This window comes from Oncorhynchus tshawytscha, linkage group LG06 (genome assembly GCF_018296145.1).
Source record: "Oncorhynchus tshawytscha isolate Ot180627B linkage group LG06, Otsh_v2.0, whole genome shotgun sequence".
NCBI lineage: Eukaryota > Metazoa > Chordata > Actinopteri > Salmoniformes > Salmonidae > Oncorhynchus > Oncorhynchus tshawytscha.
Window position 1 is genome coordinate 52,489,889 of NC_056434.1, and position 23,821 is coordinate 52,513,709.

Here is a 23,821-nt window from a genome sequence, read left to right on the forward strand (position 1 = left end):
CTCTCTCTCTCTCTCTCTCTCTCTCTCTCTCTCTCATTCTCTCTCATTCTCTCTCTCTCTCTCTCTCTCTCTCTCTCTCTCTCTCTCTCTCGCTCTCTCTATCTACTCGCCGATGGCCATGGCAATATTGTAACTCTCCAACTACTCTACATTTGATGTGACGTCATGGCTAATTCTAACGCATATGAGTGTGTGAGAGAGAAAGTTATTGAGGCAAAATGGGATAGTCTGTAGTGAATAGATTGTTTAGTTAGGCTTTATTCTTTACTATTGGCACTGATTTAAAAGTAACACGTTAACACGATGTCGGCTGCTCCAGGTTGTGTGCGTAATGGTGCATAATTGTCAGGGTAGATACATTGATTTTGGAACTAGCTTAGACCAGAGTGGGCGCATAGGGCAAATGTCTAGTCATCCTCTGTGACAAATATCGATTTAATATGTGACAGCAAGCCTATTGAAAACCATAGCCAACATTTGAAGAAATCATGGTTAATGGGGTTTGGAGTCAAACGCCTAACATATTCCCTGTAAGCCTGGTTTTCTTCTTCTCACCAACAGCACCTATGTGCAGATAAATGGAATAGGAATACCGGAAGATAACTGACAAATAAATAGGTGTCAATTAGACACCTACAAAACGAGAAAAATGGCTGCGATGCCTACAATTTCAACAGACCTGTTGATAAAATGACCATGGTGTTTTTTTTGTTATTACATGTAAGCTTCAGCCATTGGCAGTAGGCTACCACGGAGCTATGGAAAATATACAGCACACCAAAACGTTTCTTTGAATCCAGTAAATTCCACCGTACCATGGAGAAAGGTAAACAATGAGGCGTGATTTGCTGTTGCCTTTTGCTCCCTGAACCTGAACCTGGTACCTTGGATAGCGACGCTCGGGAATCATTTTACCTCAGTAACGGAATCGTAAGTGACGCGCCTCGCTATGCTGTTCACATTCGGGACGAATGGCTGGCGATTCCCTGTCTGGGACCCGACCTACACTATCCAATGGTTGGGGTATGAGGCGCTCAAACGCTACACCAAGAACATGCAGTGCAACGGGGGCATGAAGGCGGTGAAAGACATTCGCTTCCTCGCGAGGAGGTGCAAGGCCAGGGGCTGTTGGACGGTGATGACACCATCCATCAAAGATGTCCTCTAATACAATGACTTTATCAAAATTGGTAAATAAACTAAAAACCCTTATCAAATAATTTGTTGCGTATCAATTACAGTAGTTGGGAAAATTACTAAAGAAGGTATAAACATGGAATAGAACAACTACTGTACATATCCCTAGGGGAAACGAAAACATGACCCTGTTCCACGTGTACTAATAAAATGAATGCGATATAGAAAAGTGTAGGGGATAGAGCCAATTAAGCCAGCCAGCGGGGTGTGTTTCTTTTGAATATTGTCTATGACTGATATTATCTGTTGTGCAGTTCATATTGTTATAATACAATTTATACAATCTATTTGTAGCCATCGAAAGGGATGACATGTCTCCAGACTTTGTTCCATACCAGCCTGGAGTTTCACACCTGTATCATTATTGTGCTTGATCAACTGCTGATGTAAATAGTCATTTTGGGTTGATATTAGATACAGTGCATTCGGGAAAGTATACAGACCTCTTGACTTTATATTACAGCTTAATTCTAAAATTGATTTTTTTTAAAAGAAATCCTCAGCAATCTACAAGCAATACCCTATAAGGACAAAGCGAAAACAGTTTCTTTTTAGACATTTTTGCTCATTTATACATATTTAAAACAGAAATACCTTATTTACATACAGTATATAATGAACCTTGCACTTATTTTAACATACTTTAGCATATTCAATACACTGATGGTAAACACCAGATTTGCCACGCCTTTTCCCGCTCCCCCTCCCTGGCGCTCGAGTGCGCCAGGCTGCATATCATTACGCACACCTGTCCCCATCATTACACGCACCAGCGCATCTTTGCACTCACCTGGACCCCATTACTTTGTTGATTGCCCCTCCTATATCTATCTGTTCCTCGGTTTGATCCCCGTGTCAGCATTAGTGTCGCTATGTTTCCCTTGTCCAGACGCTGTCCTTGTTTGTTTCTTGTCGGTTATTCATTAAATATCCACTCCCTGCACTTGCTTCTCGTCTCCCAGCGTCTGTCCTCACAAGATTAAAGCTATCCTGGGTATAGAATGCAGCAAATTCCACTGTCATCAGATAATTAACCTATATGCAACCATCTTTCTGTCTCTCTGATTGTCTATGGAACCACTAAAAGGTTTGGCATATTAACTCGGACTGTCATTCCTGTCCAAAAGCTCAAGTACAGTACTCTCTCCTTTTTCACAGAATATTTTCTGATGATATTGGTGCATTGTTTGCTTACTATGTGGCTATGTGTTGTATTCCCATAGGGAGCTATAGGAGAATCTGGTGCGATCACACTCTGCAGGTTAGTGACCTAATATATAACATAGCTACAGTACATGTATTAATATCTAACTGGCCCAAGTTTTCCACTAAGAAAACACATACCTCAAAAACCTGATTTCAAATCATGCAAATTATGTAGTTTTGTAATTCTTGTATATTCCCTATGCACATATCCATTCTTATATATTCACTTTTATTTTCATTGGTCTGGTCTATACCATGGACAGAACATCAGTGATTTTAAACTTTCCCATTCCACTCTGGTGTTTATGTGTGGGCAACCCACTTAACCCAGAGAGGACCAGGATGTTGTTGGCTCTGAGGATTCATTTCCTTGCTATAAAGGATACAGTGGAATCTCCCTGGAAACCCTGCATAAAGTGATCCAGGCCTTCAATGGTAAACTCCTTAACCCTGACTTTCACCTCAGTCTGACCTCAGGGGTAGCCTACATTTCATTGGTTCCATTGGTTTTATTGGTTCTGTTGGTTCCATTATGTCACACCCTGACCATAGTTTGCTTTGTATGTTCTATGTTTTGTTTGGTCAGGGTGTGATCTGAGTGGGCATTCTATGTTGGATGTCTTGTTTGTCTGTCTCTGTGTTTGGGCCTGATATGGTTCTCAATCAGAGGCAGGTGTTAGTCATTGTCTCTGATTGGGAACCATATTTAGGTAGCCTGTTTGGTGTTGGGTTTCGTGGGTGATTGTTCCTGTCTTTGTGTTTGTTACACCAGATAGGGCTGTTTTCGGTTTTTCACATTTCTTGTTTTGTATATTGTTCATTTATCATCTTCATTAAAGATCTATCACAATAACCATGCTGCGTTTTGGTCCACCTCTCCTTCAACAGAAGAAAGCCGTGACAGAATCACCCACCACAACAGGACCAAGCGGCGTGGTAACGGGCAACAGCAACAGCGGCGCAAAGAGGAATGGACATGGTACGATGTATTGGACGGCAAGGGTTGCTACACATGGGAGGAGATCCTGGCGGGAAAGGATCGCCTTCCATGGGAACAGGTGGAGGCAGCTAGGAGAGCAGAGGCAGCCGGAGAGAGGAGCCGGCGATATGAGGGAACACGGCTGGCAAGGAAGCCCGAGAGGCAGCCCCAAAAATGTATTGGGGGGGGTGGCACACAGGAAGTATGGCGAAGCCAGGTAGGAGCCCTGAGCCAACTTCCTGTGCTTACCGAAGGGTGAGAGAGACCGGGCAGGCACCGTGTTATGCTGTGGAGCACACGGTGTCCCCAGTGCGGGTGCATAGCCCGGTGCGGTACATACCAGCTCCGTGTATCGGCCAGGCTAGAGTGGGCATCGAGCCAAGTGCCATGAAGCCGGCTCTACGCATCTGGTCTCCAGTGCGTCTCCTTGGGCCGGCTTACATGGCACCAGAATTGCGCATGGTGTCCCCGGTTCGCCTGCATAGCCCAGTGCGGGCTATTCCACCTCGCCGCACTGGCAGGGCGACCGGGAGCATTCAACCAGGTAAGATTGGGCAGGCTCGGTGCTCAAGAGCTCCAGTGCGCCTGCACGGTCCGGTCTATCCGGTACCACCTCCACGCACCAGCCCTCCGGTGGCAGCCCCCCGCACCAGGCAGTCTCTCCGTCTCATCCTTACAGGTGCCTCCGCCTGTCCAGCGCTGCCGGAGCCTTCCTCCTCTCCAGCGCTGCCGGAGCGCTGCCAGAGCTTTCCTCCTCTCCAGCGCTGCTGGAGTCTCCAGTCTGCCCAGCGCCGCCTGAGCTACCCGTCTGCCCGTCTGCCCAGCGCCATCAGAGTCGCCAGTCTGCCCAGCGCCGCCTGAGCTACCCGTCTGCCCAGCGCCGCCTGAGCTACCAGTCTGCCCAGCGCCGCCTGAGCTACCCGTCTGCCCAGCGCCATCAGAGTCGCCAGTCTGCCCAGCGCCGCCTGAGCTACCCGTCTGCCCAGCGCCATCAGAGTCGCCAGTCTGCCCAGCGCCGCCTGAGCTACCCGTCTGCCCAGCGCCATCAGAGTCGCCAGTCTGCCCAGCGCCGCCTGAGCTACCCGTCTGCCCAGCGCCATCAGAGTCGTCAGTCTGCCCAGCGCCGCCTGAGCCACCCATCTGCCCAGCGCCGCCAGTGCCGCCAGTCTGCAAGGAGCCGCCAGTGCTGCCAGTCTGCAAGGAGTCGCCAGTGCCGCCAGTCTGCAAGGAGCCGCCAGTGCCGCCAGTCTGCAAGGAGCCGCCAGTGCCGCCAGTCTGCAAGGAGCCACCAGTGCCGCCAGTCAGCCAGGATCTGCCAGAGCCATCAGTCAGCTAGGATCTGCCAGAGCCGCCAGTCAGCCAGGATCTGCCAGAGCCGCCAGTCAGCCAGGTTCTGCCAGAGCCGCCAGTCAGCCAGGATCTGCCAGAGTCGTCAGCCAGTACGGAGCTGCCCCTCTGTCCCGAGCTGCCCCTCTGTCCCGAGCTGCCCCTTTGTCCCGAGCTGCCCCTCTGTCCCGAGCTGCCCCTCTGTCCCGAGCGGCCCCTCTGTCCCGAGCGGCCCCTCTGTCCCGAGCGGCCCCTCTGTCCCGAGCGGCCCCTCTGTCCCGAGCTGCCCCTCTGTCCCGAGCTGCCCCTCTGTCCCGAGCTGCCCCTCAGTCCAGTGGGTTCATTTAGAAGGGTCGCTGTAGTTAGGAGGCCATGGAAGCGGACAATGGGGTGGATTAAGACTATGGTGAAGTGGGGGCCACGTCCAGCTAGAGCCTCCCCAATAGGTTCAGGTTTTGCGGCCGGAGTCCGCACCTTGGGGGGCATTCTGTTTGTTTGGTCAGGGTGTGATCTGAGTGGGCATTCTATGTTGGATGTCTTGTTTGTCTGTTTCTGTGTTTGGGCCTGATATGGTTTTCAATCAGAGGCAGGTGTTAGTCATTGTCTCTGTTTGGGAACAATATTTAGGTAGCCTATTTGGTGTTGGGTTTTGTGGGTGATTGTTCCTGTCTTTGTGTTTGTTACACCAGATAGGGCTGTTTTCGGTTTTTCACATTTCTTGTTTTGTATATTGTTCATTTATCATCTTCATTAAAGATGTATCACAATAAACACGCTGCGTCTTGGTCCGCCTCTCCTTCAACAGAAGAAAGCCGTGACACATTAGTTATTTTGGTTCCATTACTTCCATTGTTTCTATTGGTACTGTTTGTTTCATTAGTTATTTGGGTTCCATTGGTTCTAATGGTTTCATTAATTATTTTGCTTCCATTGGTTCCATTGATTCTATTGGTTCCATTAGTTCTATTAGTTATTTTGGTTCCATTGGTTCAATACATTGGTTCTATTCGTATTTTTGGTTTGATTGGCTCTATTGGTTCCATTGGTTCCGTTGGTTCCTTTAGTTATTTTGGTTCCGCTGGTTCCGTTAGTTATTTTGGTTCCATTGCTTCCATTAAATGGGTCAGAGAAGGATCTTTGTAGATTATGCCATTGAATAAAACAAACTTTGTTGAGTGGGGTCTGTCTCTAACATCTCTGATTGTTTGTCCTCGTAGTGTCCTGCCTGTCCTTCGTCCCTGAGAAGGGGACAGTTGGTGCCAGTGGAGATCTGCCCCCCCTCTCTCATTTGACTCTAGGAGAAGGCAAGATATGGTCACCCAAGTGTAGATGAGCCAACACCACATACGTAAGCCACATCACTGTAAGATGGCGCCGAAGAAGAAGGTAGACTTTCGCATGCCCCCAGCCGATTGTGTGGGTTTTTCTAGTTTATTTGCGTTATTTTTTTAACTTAATTTGTACATAATATTGCCACTACCATCTTTTGTGACCGAAAATAACTTCTAGACATCAGGACTGCAACTACTCACAAAGGACTAGCAAAATCCTTTTTTTCCCTTTCATGACTCTGACGAGCCCGATGCGAAGGATATACTGCTTCCTTGGGAACAGGCCCAGATCCCCGTTATCTGCGTGAAAAGGAGGCAGAGATAGAGGGGCCGAAGGGCTGGCTGCCTTCTGAGAATTTATAGGCGATCGAATAAACCATTCTGCTAGCAAACGTGCAATCCTTGGAGAATAAAATCGGCAAGTTACGCGGAAGATTAAACTACCCACGGGACATTAAAAACTGTAACATCTTATGCTTCACAGAGTCATGGCTGAACAACGACAATATCAACATACAGCTGGCTGGTTATACGATGTACCGACTGGATAGAACAGCGGCGTCTGGTAAGACAAGGGGCGGCGGACTATGTATTTTTGTAAATAACAGCTGGTAAACGATATCTAAGGAATCTTGAGCTATTGCTCGCCTAAGGTAGAGTATCTCATGATAAGCTGTAGACCACACTACCTATCGAGAAAGTTTTCATCTGTATTCTTTCTTTGTAGCTGTGTTACATACCACCACAGTCAGAGGCTGGCACCAAGACAGCAATGAATGAGCTGTATTCCGCCATAAGCAAACAAGAAAACGCTCACCCAGATGCGTCGCTCCTAGTAGCCGGGGACTTTAATGCAGGGAAACTTAAATCCGTTTTGCCAAATTTCTATCAGCATGTTAAATGTGCAACCAGAGGGAAAGAAACTCTAGACCACCTTTACTCCACAAACAGAGACGCATAAAAAGCTCTCCCTCGCCCTCCATTTGGGAAATCTGACCATAATTCTATCCTCCTGATTCCTGCTTTCAAGAAAAAATTAAAGCAGGAAGCACGCATATAGTCACTTTAATAACTCTACCTACATGTACATATTACCTCAATTACCTCGGCACCGGTGCATCCGCACATTGACATTGACTCTGTACCGGTACCCCCTGTATATAGCCCCGCTATTGTTATTTACTGCTGCTCTTTAATTATTTGTTATTCTTATCTCTTGCTTTTTTTTTTTTGCATTTTCTTAAAACTGCATTGTTGGTTAGTGGCTTGTAAGTAAGCATGTGACAAATACAATTTGATTTGCTCCATTTATTAAAGTGGCCAGTGATTTCAAGTCTATGTACAAAGGCAGCAGCCTTTAATGTGCTAGTGATGGCTATTTAACAGTCTGATGGCCCGGAGATAGAAGTTATTTTTTGGTCTCTGTTTGGCTCTGTTCCATTTATTCCACTCCAGTCATTACAATGAGCCCGTCCTCCAATAGCTCCTCCCACCAGCCTCCTCTGTCTTTGATGCTCCCAAACATGGGTCTCCAACTCCAGCTTGGTTGGTTGATAGGATAATACACCAATGTTTGACTTGTCAATAGTACACAAGTGTGTCTTGTGTTGGATCAGTGTACTCTCTTCAAGTCAACTCTACCCATTCCCATGTTACTCTGTACAACATTCCCATGTTTTACAACATGTTACTCTGTATGTTACTCCCATGTTACTCTGTATTGAGCTATGTGGTCCACTCACTGCTCCTTTCTTATGGCTCCACTCCTCTCTATCCCTCTTTATTCTTTGGATCGCCATTAGCTGATGGCTTATGACCACTAGGGGTCCACAAAAAAAGGCATTATAGTCACAACAGACATTAGAAATTACATGACAAACAATGTATATTACAGTTGTCACAATTGGCATTACAGAACAGGGGCAGTGGCACAAGAGGAATCAAAGAAACACAAGACTTGCTGGCCATCGCCAGGCAGGCGGACATCGCTGCTATCACCCTGGAAGTGCTCAAGGGCTTCTCTAAGGCCTTCGACAGCGGTGAGCAGGGAGGGTTAGGGTTAAATCTAGAGTTATGGTTACAGTTAGCCCTGCTGAGATGCTAAATCGGACCAGTGAGTACAGTGAGTGAATACTACGGTTGAATATTTTCCATGTATTTTACAAATCTTCCATCCTGAGAATAGATCACTCTTCTCCTGGGTAACCCAGAATTTCCTGCCAAAACCAGAAATGTCATTCCAAAGCATATAAATAGACCTATGTCTGGATTTGATTAGAGCTTTGATCGGACATTCAAGCCTGATGCTACCTGAGCCTGATGCATTCAATACATTTTATGAGCCCTACATTAAAGACATTTTATGAGCACCAGCCCACAAAAGCACAAACTGTGACTGTGCCTTTATCCAATACATACTGTGTGTTATATACTAGCCTTATAGGCTACTGCACATTACCCACGATAGAAAAACATAAAAGCCCATAGATTTAGTTAGCTCTATGCTTTCTTGGGTAAATACATGAAACTAGCTCCAGTAGGCTTATCCTTTTGAGTGTGAACTGTATTACTGTAATGTATTGTATTATACTGTATTATATGAACTGGAACTATGCACCTTGTACAAACCATGATAAAGCTGAGAGAACATGTGATTCTGGTGCAGCACATGCGGCCTACAAAGCTACAAGTTTAGGCTAGCAAATTACATTTGAATTTGAAATAGGGCCTATTTGTATAATTAATGTTATTAGCCTGCCTCCTTTCTCTCTCTATTGTTGCTCAATTCCTTCCTCGCTTTCAACAGTTAAATGAAATACGTTTTGTTGTCCTTATCTTGATCATTCTAATGACATGCGTGAATAAAATATGACTAGAATGAGATGCAGACGGCTTTCACTTCTCTTCGCGAAGATTGAATGGGTCTGAATAAATAACTGCTATAGCCTACCGCCATCGCACGTTCACTCTTCTTTCAAACTACCTTGAGTTCTGTTGGCTGCTGTCTTTAACGTTCAGAAAACAAGAGCTTGCGTCCCTTTTCGAATAATCTATTGGTATAAGAAATGCTAAAAAAAAGAAGATCCAGCAAGCTATTCTAGTCTAGCTTTTCCTGAATGGGACTCCAAGAGCTAAGGAGTGTTTTTTTTAAAAGAGAGAGGCCAGCAGATCACAGGTGCGTGCATATTGCGCAAGAGACAAGAGACTGTAAGTTAGAAGCTTATTATGTGTAACCCATCATTCATTAGCTAATTATAAGGCTAATACTGCATTGAATGTATTACCTGAAAGAGGTAGGTGTCACGCCCTGGTCTTAGTATTTTGTGTTTTCTTTATTTATTTGGTCAGGCCAGGGTGTGACATGTTTTTTTATGTGGTGTGTTTTGTCTTGGGTTTCTTTTGTACGTATTGGGATTGTGGCTTAGTGGGGTTTTCTAGCATAGTCTATGGCTGTCTGGAGTGGTTCTCAATCAGAGGCAGGTGTTTATCGTTGTCTCTGATTGGGAACCATATTTAGGCAACCATATTCTTTGAGTGTTTCGTGGGTGATTGTTCCTGTCTCTGTGTTTGTTTGTGCACCAGTATAGGCTGTTAGGTTTTCTTGTTTCGTTTATTGTTTTGTTAGTTTGTTCATGTGTAGAGTCTTTATTAAAGTACCATGAATAGAAACCACGCTGCATTTTGGTCCGCCTCTCCTTCAACGGAAGAAAACCCTTACAGAATCACCCACCACAACAGGACCAAGCGGCGTGGTGAAAGGCTGGAACAGCGAAAAGAGGAATGGACGTGGGAGAACGTTTTGGACGGCAAGAATATGGACTATACTACTTGGGAGGAAATAGACAGATGGGCGGTCGACCCAGGGAGAGTGCCGGAGCCCGCCTGGGATTCGCTGGAGCAGTGCGAGGAAGGTTATAGGAGAATGGAGTTGGAGAAACGAACACGGCGGCGTGGAAGGAAGCCCGGGAGTCAGCCCCAAAAATTTATTGGGGGGGGGGCTCACAGGGAGTATGGCTACACCAGGTAGGATACCTGCGCAAACTTCCTGTGTTTACTGGGGGGCTAGAGAGACCGGGCAGGCACCGTGTTATGCTGTGGTGCGCATGGTGTCCCCAGTGCGGGTGCATAGCCCGGTGCGGTACATACCAGCTCCGCGTATCGGCCGGGCTAGAGTAAGCATCGAGCCAAGTGTCATGAAGCCGGCTCTACGCATCTGGTCTCCAGTGCGTCTCCTTGGGCCGGCTTACATGGCACCAGCCTTGCGCTCGGTGTCCCCGGTTCGCCTGCATAGCCCAGTGCGGGCTATTCCACCTCGCCGAACTGGCAGAGCGACCGGGAGCATTCAACCAGGTAAGGTTGGGCAGGCTCGGTGCTCAAGAGCTCCAGTGCGCCTGCACAGTCCGGTCTATCCAGTACCACCTCCACGCATCAGCCCTCCGGTGGCAGCTCCCCGCACCAGGCTTCCTGTGCATGTTCTCAGCCCAGTACCACCAGTGCCAGCACCACGCATCAGGCCTACAGTGCGCCTCGCCTGTCCAGCGCTGCCAGAGCTTTCCTCCTCTCCAGCGCTGCCGGAGTCTCCCGCCTATCTAGCGCTGCCAGAGCCTTCCTCCTCTACAGCGCTGCCGGCGTCTCCCGCCTGTTCAGCGCAGTCAGAGCCTTCCTCCTCTCCAGCGCTGCCGGAGTCTCCCGCATGTTTAGCGCTGCCAGAGCCTTCCGCCTCTACAGCGCTGCCGGAGTCTCCCGCCTGTTCAGCGCTGCCAGTCTACAAGGAGCAGCCAGAGCTGCCAGTCTGCAAGGAGCTGCCAGTCTGCAAGGAGCTGCCAGTCTGCAAGGAGCTGCCAGAGCTGCCAGTCTGCAGGATGCCGCCAGAGCTGCAGGATGCCGCCAGAGCTGCCAGTCTGCAAGGAGCCGCCAGAGCTGCCAGTCTGCAAGGAGCCGCCAGAGCTGCCAGTCTGCAAGAAGCCGCCAGAGCTGCCAGTCTAAATGGAGCAGCCAGAGCCGCCAGTCAGCATGGAGCAGCCAGAGCCGCCAGTCAGCATGGAGCAGCCAGAGCCGCCAGTCAGCATGGAGCAGCCAGAGCCGCCAGTCAGCATGGAGCAGCCAGAGCCGCCAGTCAGCATGGAGCAGCCAGAGCCGCCAGTCAGCATGGAGCAGCCAGAGCCGCCAGTCAGCATGGAGCAGCCAGAGCCGCCAGTCAGCATGGAGCAGCCAGACCTGCCAGTCAGCATGGAGCAGCCAGAACCGCCAGTCTGCCAGGATCCGCCAGTCAGCCAGGATCTTCCAGGATCCGCCAGTCAGCCAGGATCTTCCAGATCCGCTAGTCAGCCAGACTTCCAGATCCGCCAGTCAGCCAGGATCTGCCGGAACCGCCAGCCAGCCAGGATCTGCCAGAGCCAACTACCTGCCTGAGCTTCCTCTCAGTGCTGAGCTTCCTCTCAGTGCTGAGCTTCCTCTCAGTGCTGAGCTTCCCCTCAGTCCCGAGCTACCCCTCAGTCCCGAGCTACCCCTCAGTCCCGAGTTACCCCTCAGTCCCGAGCTGCCCCTCAGTCCAGTGGGGCCCTTGGTGAGGACTACTAGGCCAAGGTCGGCGGCGAGGGTCGCCTATCTAAGGACGCGAGGAAAACGGACTAAGAATTTGTTGGAGTGGGGTCCACGTCCCGCGCCGGAGCCGCCACCGTGGACAGACACCCACCCGGACCCTCCCCTATGGGTTTAGGTGTGCGGCCGGGAGTCCGCACCTTGGGGGGGGGGTTCTGTCACGCCCTGGTCTTAGTATTTTGTGTTTTCTTTCTTTATTTCGTCAGGCCAGGGTGTGACATGGGTTTTTTTATGTGGTGTGTTTTGTCTTGGTTTTTTCGTACGTATTGGGATTGTGGCTTAGTGGGGTTTTCTAGCATAGTCTATGGCTGTCTGGAGTGGTTCTCAATCAGAGGCAGGTGTTTATCGTTGTCTCTGATTGGGAACCATATTTAGGCAGCCATATTCTTTGAGTGTTTCGTGGGTGATTGTTCCTGTCTCTGTGTTTGTTTGTGCACCAGTATAGGCTGTTAGGTTTTCTCGTTTCGTTTATTGTTTTGTTAGTTTGTTCATGTGTAGAGTCTTTATTAAAGTACCATGAATAGAAACCACGCTGCATTTTGGTCCGCCTCTCCTTCGATGGAAGAAAACCCTTACAGTAGGCTAGGACATACATACATATATATACATTTTGAACAGGATTATCTATTTCGGATGCAATTGTAATGGAATTGATGGAGAGAGACTGCTCGCGCATGCTCTGATTTAAAGCAACAATATTCAAGTGATAGGCTGTTTTAAAACTCTGCAGCTGCAATTAAAACAATTATCTTTAATTTAAAAAATATGTTAACCTCCGATAGCCAGATGGAGATGTGTAAATTCGACCCACATTCGGTTCTTATATTACTGTAGCATACGCTATGCTGCAGCAAATGTATCCCTACCTGTCACAAGAACAAAAAGTTACCACGATGAGATGATAGGTCTGCATACATTGAGAACTGCACTCCATACCGAGATGGGCTGTCTGTCCCCCACCATGAGCGTTGATGATTGATCATGCAGAGACATCTTATATAATTTAACAAGGGGCGCAACTTTCACTGGGGACAGGGGGGACATGTCCACCCCACAATCTAACATTGCATTTTCGTTCCCCCCAGTTTTATCATTGGATTGTGATACAAAATGGTGTGCTTTAGGACCATGCGGACACCTCCGAGCAGTCGGGTAGGCTGTTTGGAGTGTTTATCCAACTGGATTTTAAAAAACACTGCATTTAACACATCCATTTCATGTCATGCTGTTGATATAAATCATTTATTATAATTTACTGGTTTCTCACAGTTACCCTGGGAAAAGGGTGTGGTTTTAGGTGGTAAATCTTGGTAAATATCAGTAATCGGGTTTGCACCATTCAACCCTAGTGCATACATTTTTAGACCACGAATCAATCAGAACCAACATTGGTCTACATCCGTATAGCGTATGTTTCGGCAGTGTTGAGGGTGTCACTGTGGTATGAGCTGTGAAATCGTTGAGAGTCTGCTCTTGTGTGTCACCACTCTCTTCCTTATTATCCCTACCTCGTTAGAGGTATTGATTAAAAAATGCATGTTTCCATGTTCATTTTAATGGGAGGATTTATATATCAGTCTAATCGAGGTGTAGACAATAGAACATCACAAATTTTGGAACTTTTAATGTGGCTGCATTAAATTCTGAGCTGGCTGCATGGGATTTGTTGGATATAAAGTTGCGTGTTGTTTCGTTGCATCTAATAGCAGTGTCCGCGATAAGGTAATGCAAGGATTGTGGATTTGACAGCTCTAGTGCAGTTCCACCTCCTACACCGCCAAAACAACCGCTATGTGGATGTCGATTAGCATGGATCTATATAATCTAGCCCTTAGTGTGTGTAAGTAATCACTGCGGGACATAAACCCACAACTTTGGCATTGCTAACGCTCTTACCAACTGACAACCACAACAGCCGATCTAAAACATCATGATAGAGACTGATTTTCTTATGCTATGCTAACTCAGTCCTCCATCATTCCAGATATCCACGCCCTGTGGTGCCATCCAGGACAGATAGAAATAGCCAGGAGGTTCCGCACCCTACTGGACTCAGACCACCACCCCTCAGAGATTGCAGGTGAGTGAATGGTTTAGGGTGCTGTACTACGGTAGACCCTCTGCTCCAACCTCTCCAATCTGTGTGTGTGTACCTGTGTTTGTGTTTGTGCGTCCATGTGTGTGTCTTTTAGGGGAGTTGGGGTAAAGTAATCATTGGACAATAAAGTCATATTTTTCTTCGTCTTTCTCTATGCAGAGAGCCATCGGTTCTGGAGTCCAGGATGCCTACACTATACTCCTCAGGTGACTTAACATGGGGTCAGAGTTCAACCAATGGAAATAGAATGGCTAGAATGGATATATCCCATTTTATTTCAATGGTTCAACCATTCTCACTCAACCTTGTCTGTATTCTCTTCTTGCATCCCAGGTCCACGATATTGTCAACAACACAATAGACTTTGCCCAGAAATGATCAATACAGAGATCAACAGCGCCTCTGCCAACCCTGTGCCCTTCGCTGTGTGAGCTATTCACCAACTATTCCCCAAACCAAATTTGACAATTCTTACCTTCAGTGCTAGTTTTAACCCTCATGTCTGAATCAAATAGTGTTTGCAGAGAGAGGGGAGACCATCTCTGGAGGGAACTTCCTTCCTTTACCCAGTAAAGGCATCAAAGGATTCTGGTGGACCTAGTTCTGAGTTTTCTGCGTTTTAAAACTAAGGGAGACGATAGAGGACATACAGTTGAAGTTGGAAGTTTACATACACTTAGGTTGGAGTCATTAAAACCCGTTTTTCAACCACTCCACAAATGTCTTGTTAACAAACTATAGTTTTGGCAAGTCGGTTAGGACATCTACTTTGTGCATGACACAAGTAATTTTTCCAACAATTGTTTACAGACAGATTATTTAACTTATAATTCACTGTATCACAATTCCAGTGGGTCAGAAGATTACATACAAAGTCTGTGCCTTTAAACAGCTTGGAAAATTCCAGAAAATGTCATGACTTTAGAAGCTTCTGATATGCTAATTGAGATAATTTGAGTCAATTGGAGGTGTAACTGTGGATGTATTTCAAGGCCTACCTTCAAACTCAGTGCCTCTTTGCATGACATCATGGGAAAATCAAAAGAAATCAGCCAACAAATTGTAGACCTCCACAAGTCTGGTTCATCCTTGGGAGCAATTTCCAAATGCCTGAAGGTACCCTGTTCATCTGTACAAACAATAGTATGCAAGTATAAACACCATGGGACCATGCAGCCATCATACCGCTCAGGAAGGAGATGCGTTCTGTCTCCTAGAGATGAACGTACTTTGGTGCGAAAAGTGCAAATCAATCCCAGAACAACAGCAAAGGACCTTGTGAAGATGCTGGAGGAAACAGGTACAAAAGTGCCCATATCCACAGTAAAACGAGTCCTATATCGACATAAAATGAAAGGCCGCTCAGCAAGGAAGCCACTGCTCCAAAACCGCTATAAAAATAGCCAGACTACGGACTAAGATTGTACATTTTGGAGAATTGTCCTCTGGTCTAATGAAACAAAAGTAGAACTGTTTGGCCATAATGACCATTGTTATGTTTGGAGGAAAAAGGGGGAGGCTTGCAAGCCGAAGAACACCATCCCAACCGTGAAGCACGGGGGTGGCAGCATCATGTTGTGGGGGTGCTTTGCTGCAGGAGGGACTGGTGCACTTCACAAAATAGATGGCATCATGAGGAGGGGAAAATATGTGGATATATTGAAGTACTGAAAAAGCGTGTGAGAGCAAAGAGACCTACAAACCTTACTCAGTTTCACCAGCTCTGTCAGGAGGAATGGGCCAAATGTCACCCAACTTATTGTGGGAAGCTTGTGGAAGGCTACCCAAAACTTTTGACCCAAGTTAAACAATTTAAAGGCAATGCTACCAAATACTAATTGAGTGTATGTAAACTTCTGACCCACTGGGAATGTGATGAAATAAATAAAAGCTGAAATAAATAATTCTCTCTACTATTATTCTGACATTTCACATTATTAACATAAAGTGGTGATCCTAACTGACCTAAGACAGGGAATTTTTACAAGGATTAAATGTCAGGAATTGTGAAAAACTGAGTTTAAATGTATTTGGCTAAGGTGTATGTAAACTTCCGACTTCAAATGTAGTATATGCCTTTCTTTTTAACCACACAGCTGCCAAAGTTAAGATTAATACAGTTAGCTCCAAATGTATTAGGACAGTGACACATGTTTTGTTGTTTTGGCTCTGTACTCCAGCACTTTTGATTTGAAATTATACTATCACGTTTTAGGGAAGACCCAGTAACAAATGTTTACTACTAGAACAGGTCAAGGGCAGGCAGTTGTTGGTAATCCAGATCAGAGTCCAAACGGTAGAGAATGGCTGGCAGTCTCAGGGTCAGAGCAGGCAGAGGTCAATTATCCAGTGTGATGGAACAAGGTACAGGACAGGAGGCAGGCTCAGGGAAGACAGAATGCTCAAAACCGGGAAAACAGTAACTAGAAACAGACCTGCGCAAGGGGAAAACTGCTGGTAGGCTCGACGAACAAAACAAACTAGCAACAGACAAACAGAGAACACAGGTATAAATACACAGGGGAAGATGGGCGACACCTGGAGGGGGTGGAGACAAGCACAAAGACAGGTTAAACAAATCAGGGTGTGCCATATACAAGCAGCAAAAATAAGGACATATTTTAATTGGTTCTAGTCTGGGCTGGGGCATGTCTGCACAAGGTTTCAATTAATTGTTGAATAGTTTTCCCGCCACGAGCTGTGAGTATCAAATTGATCACCCATTCAAAACCAAAATGTTATAGTGAGCAGCAAACAACTGGAAGCTAATGAGGCTCATACTGATGTTTACGTAGTTGAAGGGTTGCTCAGCTTAGTCTGAATTGGGAAACATTGATCCAGTTACTTTGAAAATGTCCTAGGCTTACTTCTACTGACAGTGGATATTCTCAGTATGTAACTTTACAGTGACTCTGACAACAGCAGTAGCGGAGTTCATACAAACAGAAACAATTACGGGGTTAAAATACTTTTTTTTGTTCTCTATTTTGGTATATTTCTGTGCGTTGACCATTAATACGAAATTAAATAGGAATTGTATTACATTTTATCCTGTATAATAACTGGTTCAATACCCTTCCGGATGATACTCATCCAGTCAGGAAAAAAACATCTTAATGTGAATGATGTGTTATTCTGTGATGAATGGTCCATAAACTGTCCCTCTACCTCCCCCTACAGTTCTTGCTATGGAGCTGCTAGCTGCCTGCCAGGGCATCAAGTTCTTCCACCCCCTGCTTACCACAACACCATTGGAGAAGGTCTATGACCTTGTACGCAGTGTAACCAAAGTAAGTCAAACAGATCAGGCCAGTGTGTACACACTAACACACATCTCAGTCCCCTGAAATTATTGAGCACATTGGTTAATATTTATCCAATGTCCCTCTTCCTGTGACCCCTCTTCTCATCATTCTCTGCCTCCTACTCCCCCTTTCTGCGTCCCCCTCTTCTCCTACACCCTCTGCCTTCTGTCTCTTCTCCTCCCATCAATTCTCCAACCTCTTCTCCCCCACCCTCTGCCTCCATCTCTTCTACTCCAACCTCTGACTCCCACATCGTCTCCTCACCCTCTCTGTCTCTCCCCTCTTCTCAGGCCCTGGATCAAGGATAGGTTCATGTCACCAGACATTGATGCTGTCCATCATCTTCTTCTAGACCAGAAGGCAAGTGTGTGGTCATTATAGATGTCACTCTGAGCCTATATTTATTCAATAAATATAAAGAAGGTCATTTAGCAGAACGCTTTTAACCAGGTTTGTGTATTTGATGTCCTTTTCCAGGTGTGGAACGTGGCACAGCCATACATTGAGAGTTACAGTATAAACTGAGTGGTTCGAGCCCTGAATGCTAATTGCCTGAAAGCCATGGTATACATTTATTTTTACTGCTCTAATTATGTTGGTAACCAGTTTATAATTGCAATAAGGCACCTCAGGGGTTTGTGATATATGGACAATATACCACGGCTAAGGGCTGTGTCCTAGCACTCCGCGTTGTGCTGTGCGTAAGAACAGCCATTAGGCGTGGTATATTGGCCCTTTACCACACCCCCTCGGGCCTTATTGCTTAAGTATAAGATGGAGTTCCTACTGCCTTCTCATCACCATGGAAATGAGTCGAGTGAAATCATCGTTAATATAATTCATATCAATATCATCTTTGTCTAAATGTATTGTCTCTCTGTATTTCAGATAAATGTTTTCTTCCTTCCGCAACCCCAGCCACTGCAATAATAATAATTGATTCTATATTCGGAGTTGTCGGATAACTCCTGCATTGATTGAAGCTAGACAGTAGATTTGTAATCTTATTCGTCACCGAAACTAAATTGAACAAAAATCAGTATCTGGTGTGACCACCATTTGTCTTATGTAGCGCGACACATCCTCCTTTGCTTAGAGCTAATCCGGCTGTTGATTGTGGCCTGTGGAATGACATCACACTCCTCTTTTCAATGGCTGTGCGAAGTTGCTGGATATTGGCGGGAACTGGAACACGCTGTCGTACACGTCGTTCCAGATCATCCCAAACGTGATCAATGGGTGACATGGTCTGGTGAGGCCATGGAAGAACTGGGACATTTTCAGCTTCCAGGAATTGTGTACAGATCCTTGCGACATGGGGCTGTGCATTATCATGCTGAAACATGAGGTGCCGGCGGATGAATGGCACGACAATGAGCCTCCGGATCTTCTCACACCAGATACGGATACTTTGTGCATTCAAATTGCCATCGCTAAATTGCAATTGTGTTCGTTGTCTGTAGGTTATGCCTGCCCATACCATAACCCTACTGTTACCATGGAGCTCTCTGTTCACAACATTAACATCAGCAAACCGCTCGCCCACACGATTCCATACATGCTTTTAATTTGTGAAGAGCACACTTCTCCAGCGTGCCAGTGGCCATCGAAGGTGAGCATTTGTCCACTGAAGTTGGTTACGACAACAAACTGCAGTCAGGTCAAGACTCTGGTGAGGACGACGAGCACGCAGATGAGCTTCCCTAAGATGGTTTCTAACAGTTTGTGCAGAAATTCTTAGGTTGTGCAAACCCACAGTTTCATCAGTTGTCCGGGTGTGTAACAGCATTCTTCCTCCTCTTCTGAGGAGGTGTAGCAGGGATCGGACCAATACGCAGCGTGGTAAGTGTCCATATCGTTTATTATAAAACATAAACTGAACACTAAGAAATACAAAACATAAATGTGACCATGAACGAAAACCGAAACAGTACCGTGTGGTGACAGACACGGAAACAAACACCCACCAACAGTGAAACCCAGGCTACCTAAATATGGTTCTCAATCAGGGACAACGACAAACAGCTGCCTCTGATTGAGAACCATATCAGGCCAAACACAGAACTAGAAAAAACATAGAAACACAAACATAGACTTCCCACCCCAACTCACGCCCTGACCATACTAAATAAAGACACCCATTAGAAAAAAAGATTGCAGTTTTGAAACTGCATTAAAAGTGCAGTAACTGCAGTCGACTGTGTTTTTTTTTGAACGCAGTAATTGCAGAATAACTGCAGTGTACTGCAGTTGAACTGCAGTTATACTGCAAAATTACTGTTGTAAAAAAAATGTGTTATTTTGGACACAGTATTTGCAGCATTTTGCAGTTATTTTGCATTTCAACTGGAGCGATACTCTGACTGCAATCTTTTTTCATAAGGGACCCTCTCTCTCTCTCACACAGTACAGTATTTACAATCCACAGAGCAGCTTTAAAGGGGAATGGAAGCACATTAGGAAGTGAAGCTAAGCAAAGATATGTACTCAAACATGTGCATTTATTAACATGAAAACATCTCTATATTTAGTATTTTGATCGTAAACAGGGTTTATTGAGCTGTGGTCAGCGCCACTTTGTGTGTCACCTCCAGCAACTAGCAAGCAACTCAACTGTAACTAAAATGGCAACACAGTTTCTAAGTGTAGCCCTGTTATTAGATAGCTAGCTAGCTTCCACCTCATAGTCAATTAATACATTTGTCTGAAAGATTTGTTTTTGCCATGCTTTGTGATCTCCACCTCAGATAGCTAGACTGAAGTTGACATAGCTAATGTTTGCTGAAAAAATAAATACCCTTGTATTGTGCTGACATCGCATGGGGCAGCAGGTACCCTAGTGGTTAGAGTATTGTGCCAGTAATTGACCGATTGCTGGATCGAATCCCAGAGATGACAAGATAAAAAATCTGTTGTTCTGCCCCTGAACAAGGCAGTTAACCCACTGTTCCTTGGTAGGCCGTCAATGTAAATCAGATTTTGCTCATAACTGACTTGCCTAGTTAAATACAAGATAGGTAGCTTGTTAATGCCAAATAATATATTTGGTTTCAGTTGTCTTAACAAAACGTTTGTTTGTTTTTAAGATGACATCTTAATCCCTGAAAATGTTTTCATCCTGTGTAGGAGGTACATGCGAATCCATGTGGTTTCTAAGGCTATTGTTCATTTGAAGACACAATCTGTCATCCTCGAGGAGGAAGTGAGGAAGAGGAAGAGAGGCCCAACTCGGTGGGAAAATCTGTCTCCCTCCGGCAGGTGGCGTTTTGTTGTTTCGCCCACCAGCAAGGAGTTTTGTATGGTCAATGAGAGATTGTCGAATTTGGTCAATAAAAAATGGATTGCTTATTTGCTTTACGGTTTATTTGATCAAGGTTTATTTGATTGAATAGAAGTTCGTAATGCTTAAGTTGTTATGAGTGTACTGAAGTAAGTAGGACATGTAACATCCAGGCAACTTTGAGAAAAACACTTTATCGAAATTCTCTCTCTCCATTGAATATTGGCGGATGACAACAACCATCATCGAATACTCAAAAAATGATTACAATAACAAAAGATTTAAGTGGCTTGGAACAGGTATGTTAGTAGGTGCCAGGCACACCAGTTTGGGTCAAGAACTGTAACGCAGCTGGGCTTTTCATGCTCAACAGTTTCACGTGTGTATCAAGAATACACCACCCAGGACATCCAGCCAACTTGACACAACTGTGGGAAGCATTGGAGTCAAAATGGGCCAGCATCCCCGTGGAACGCTTTCGACACCTTGTAGAGTCCATTCCCCGACAAATTGAGACTGTTCTGAGGGCAAAAGGGGGTACAACTTAATATTAAAGTGTTGTTTTATATACTTTTGTACACAAAATACTGTATATAGTTATAGATAGGCTAGACTGCATTGTCTGCATAATAGTAATTTGTGAAGATTGTAGCTATAGCCTACCAGATTCCTTAATTTCTTTCTACCAACAGGAAATAATGGTTAGTACAGCATGCCAAACTGACCCCTGGGTGTCAGAGTGTTCCTGTGCTGCGGTGGAGAAGAGGTTCACCGGAGCCATCACTAAAGAGCTCGAGGCCTAGCTAAATTGCGTTCACCATAATCAGTATGCAACCGAGTCCCGCCACAGATGGAGCTGACAGAGAGAGCGAGTGAGATGAGGGAAGACCAGGATTCGCTGTATGAAACTGAGAGCTCAGAATTACAATCATCACAGTGCGAGCGAGCCATGAGATACTATCGAAGAGTATGTGCAAGATCCGAAATATAGCATGCTGAAGGAGTTGTTCATGAGCCAGGATGTCGAGCAGGTGTCATCAGTTCATCCCTGAAAATAAATTGTTTTTCCATCACCATGGAGACCATCGAGTGTGTTGTGGACCACAGGAGGAAGTTGGAGTCCCAGACCAGAGTGGGAAATGTTTGCAGGGAATCTGTTGGTGCCATCACCGGTCTTCCTAACTGGCGGCTCCCACTCCACATTTGTAGAAACATGTTGCCTCCTCAGCCTGGTGTCCATGTCGCTGCGACAGTTTGCAAACCAACCTTGCATCTACATTGTGCCAGAGGTTAAACATGTGGGCCCAGCACACAGAGGCGAGTCTGGCTAGAATTGGTGACAGTCCACTGATTGTATGTGGAGATGCACGGCGTGATTCGCCAGGCCACTGTGTCTTCTTTGGCACTTACACCGTCCTGGGCTCTGCTTCCCACCTGATCCTGCCCAGGAGACTTTGCATGTGACTGAATTGAAGAATGGCTACTGGTTGGACAGAGGGACAGAGGGATTAGTGAGATGCCTGCAAACACATGATTTATTTTATTAACCATTGAGATAGAACTCTTTTACAAGAGAGCCCTGTATACGTTTACAAATAAAGCACAGTACATACATAAAACACAACAGCCCAACCAAATGCATTATAGTAAAACACATAATACACAACATTAAACCTATTTAAGAAAAGCAATCGCAATGCTGAAACATAAAAGTTATTTTAAAATCCTTTTGAGGTAAGCTATAGCCTCACCTACATTTTTGTAGCTAGCCTCAGGGTTGTAAGTGTGTATTTGGTGGATGTACGAAGATCACTTAGGCCACTTTTTTTAGTAATAATGCTTTTATTATTTTCCTTAACTGGCCCATGGATGCAGCATTGAAACCCTGGCCACTGACAGGTGTCCACATGTGAGGGTGCACTTGAGGGCATGAGCTTTGGCACATTGCCAAAGGTGCGAGGAAGAAGCTGGTGGCCACCGGGAAGCCAGAGGTACTGTCATATGTTTGACATTAAGATTAGAACTATGTGATTATAACGATTCCAGTCAGTGACTCAGGGGGTCTCATTTATTCCCTGTCTGTCTCAGGTACTGCCATGGAAGAGGGCATTAACACACCACTTGTGGTACTGTGATGCCACTGTTGGTGGGAGTGTCCAGGTGCTGAAAGAAAAGTGGATCACCACAGTTCGCCCTATTACAAGTGAGCACCAGTGGGTCACTGGAGATACACTCGACTGCTGTGAGCACCTTCACACCTGAAGAAGGAACACCTCATCCTCAACCCGAGATTGTTGAAGGATCTCGAAAGTAAATAAACTATAAACTATTTCTGGACATATATTTTCTGGACATATATTACTTTTGTAAATTAATAAGCACATTTTTCAAACCTTGTTTTAGTTATTTGTGCATTCCTATGTGAATAACTGCAACCAATTGATTGTAGTATAATTGTAGTAGCCTACTTATTAATCTCTAGTTACATTCATTTTCTTTTGTAGGTGACGAAGTGTGTTCAGACAGGTGAACTTTAGAGTGTACATGCCCTGTACACTAAATACGTGCCCAGGAGGAACACGTTCGGCCTACAGGGGATGTCGCAAGACTCCAAGTGGCTGCCTTAGACCACAATCATTCGGTGGACAGACATCAGGCTACAACACATGAGGGAGTGCTCCGTTTCAAGCAAGAGTTCTCCAAGGCTGCCAGGGCGTTTGTGGTGAAACCCATGGTGTTTCAGGTCTGAGCTTCTAGACTGCTTCGTTGACCGCAGTGCCAATGGTAAGTGTGCCATATCATGTCAGATGTAGACATAAAAATAGTTGACAATATGGGGTGAAAGAAGTTTATGCACATGGCCTTGTGGTCAACAGTAGATGGCTAAGTCAGTTTGTGATGGTAGTTTCTCTGCTGGCTGAGAGGAAATGACCTAAAATCATTTGTGTAACTTATATCTAGGACCATCCCAGCGGACTCTCCTGAGTGCCCAAAGAGAGAGAGTGGCAGTCACCTTGGGAAAGCGGACTGGTGTTCCAAAAATGGAGAAGGAGCAGGCCATTCAACAGCGAATTCAAAGATACACCCATCCATAGAGGGAATCTGAGTGGAATGGCTTTTCCACAGATTCTTTTGACCTGTTAAACAGATGTGCTTCCTTGTCTCGGACCTGCTGTTTCGACTCTCTCTCCTAGACCTGCTGTCTCGACTCTCTCTTCCGGACCTGCTGTCTCTACTCTCTCTCTCGGACCTGCTGTCTCGACTCTCTCCCGGACCTGCTGTCTCGACTCTCTCTCCCGGACCTGCTGTCTCGACTCTCTCTCCCGGACCTGCTGTCTCGACTCTCTCTCCCGGACCTGCTGTCTCGACTCTCTCTCCCGGACCTGCTGTTTCGACTCTCTCTCCCGGACATGCTGTCTCAACTCTCTCTCCCAGACCTGCTGTCTCGACCCTCTCTCCCGGACATGCTGTCTCGACTCTCTCTCTCGGACCTGCTGT

At 45.9% G+C, this 23,821-nt stretch overlaps 2 long non-coding RNA genes across 2 annotated transcripts; both read left to right on the top strand.

The window, feature by feature from the left end:
- The first annotated feature begins 60 nt into the window (after positions 1-60).
- LOC112252713 lies at positions 61-17,404 on the top strand. Its single transcript, XR_002953881.2, has 6 exons — positions 61-1,190; positions 13,625-13,720; positions 13,898-13,944; positions 14,072-14,165; positions 16,919-17,028; positions 17,334-17,404. It is a non-coding gene; the product is annotated as an uncharacterized LOC112252713 (long non-coding RNA).
- A 3,367-nt stretch (positions 17,405-20,771) lies between these two features.
- Positions 20,772-23,821, top strand: LOC112253393. The gene is made up of 4 exons (XR_002954001.2): positions 20,772-22,314; positions 22,412-22,633; positions 22,828-23,107; positions 23,285-23,821. It is a non-coding gene; the product is annotated as an uncharacterized LOC112253393 (long non-coding RNA).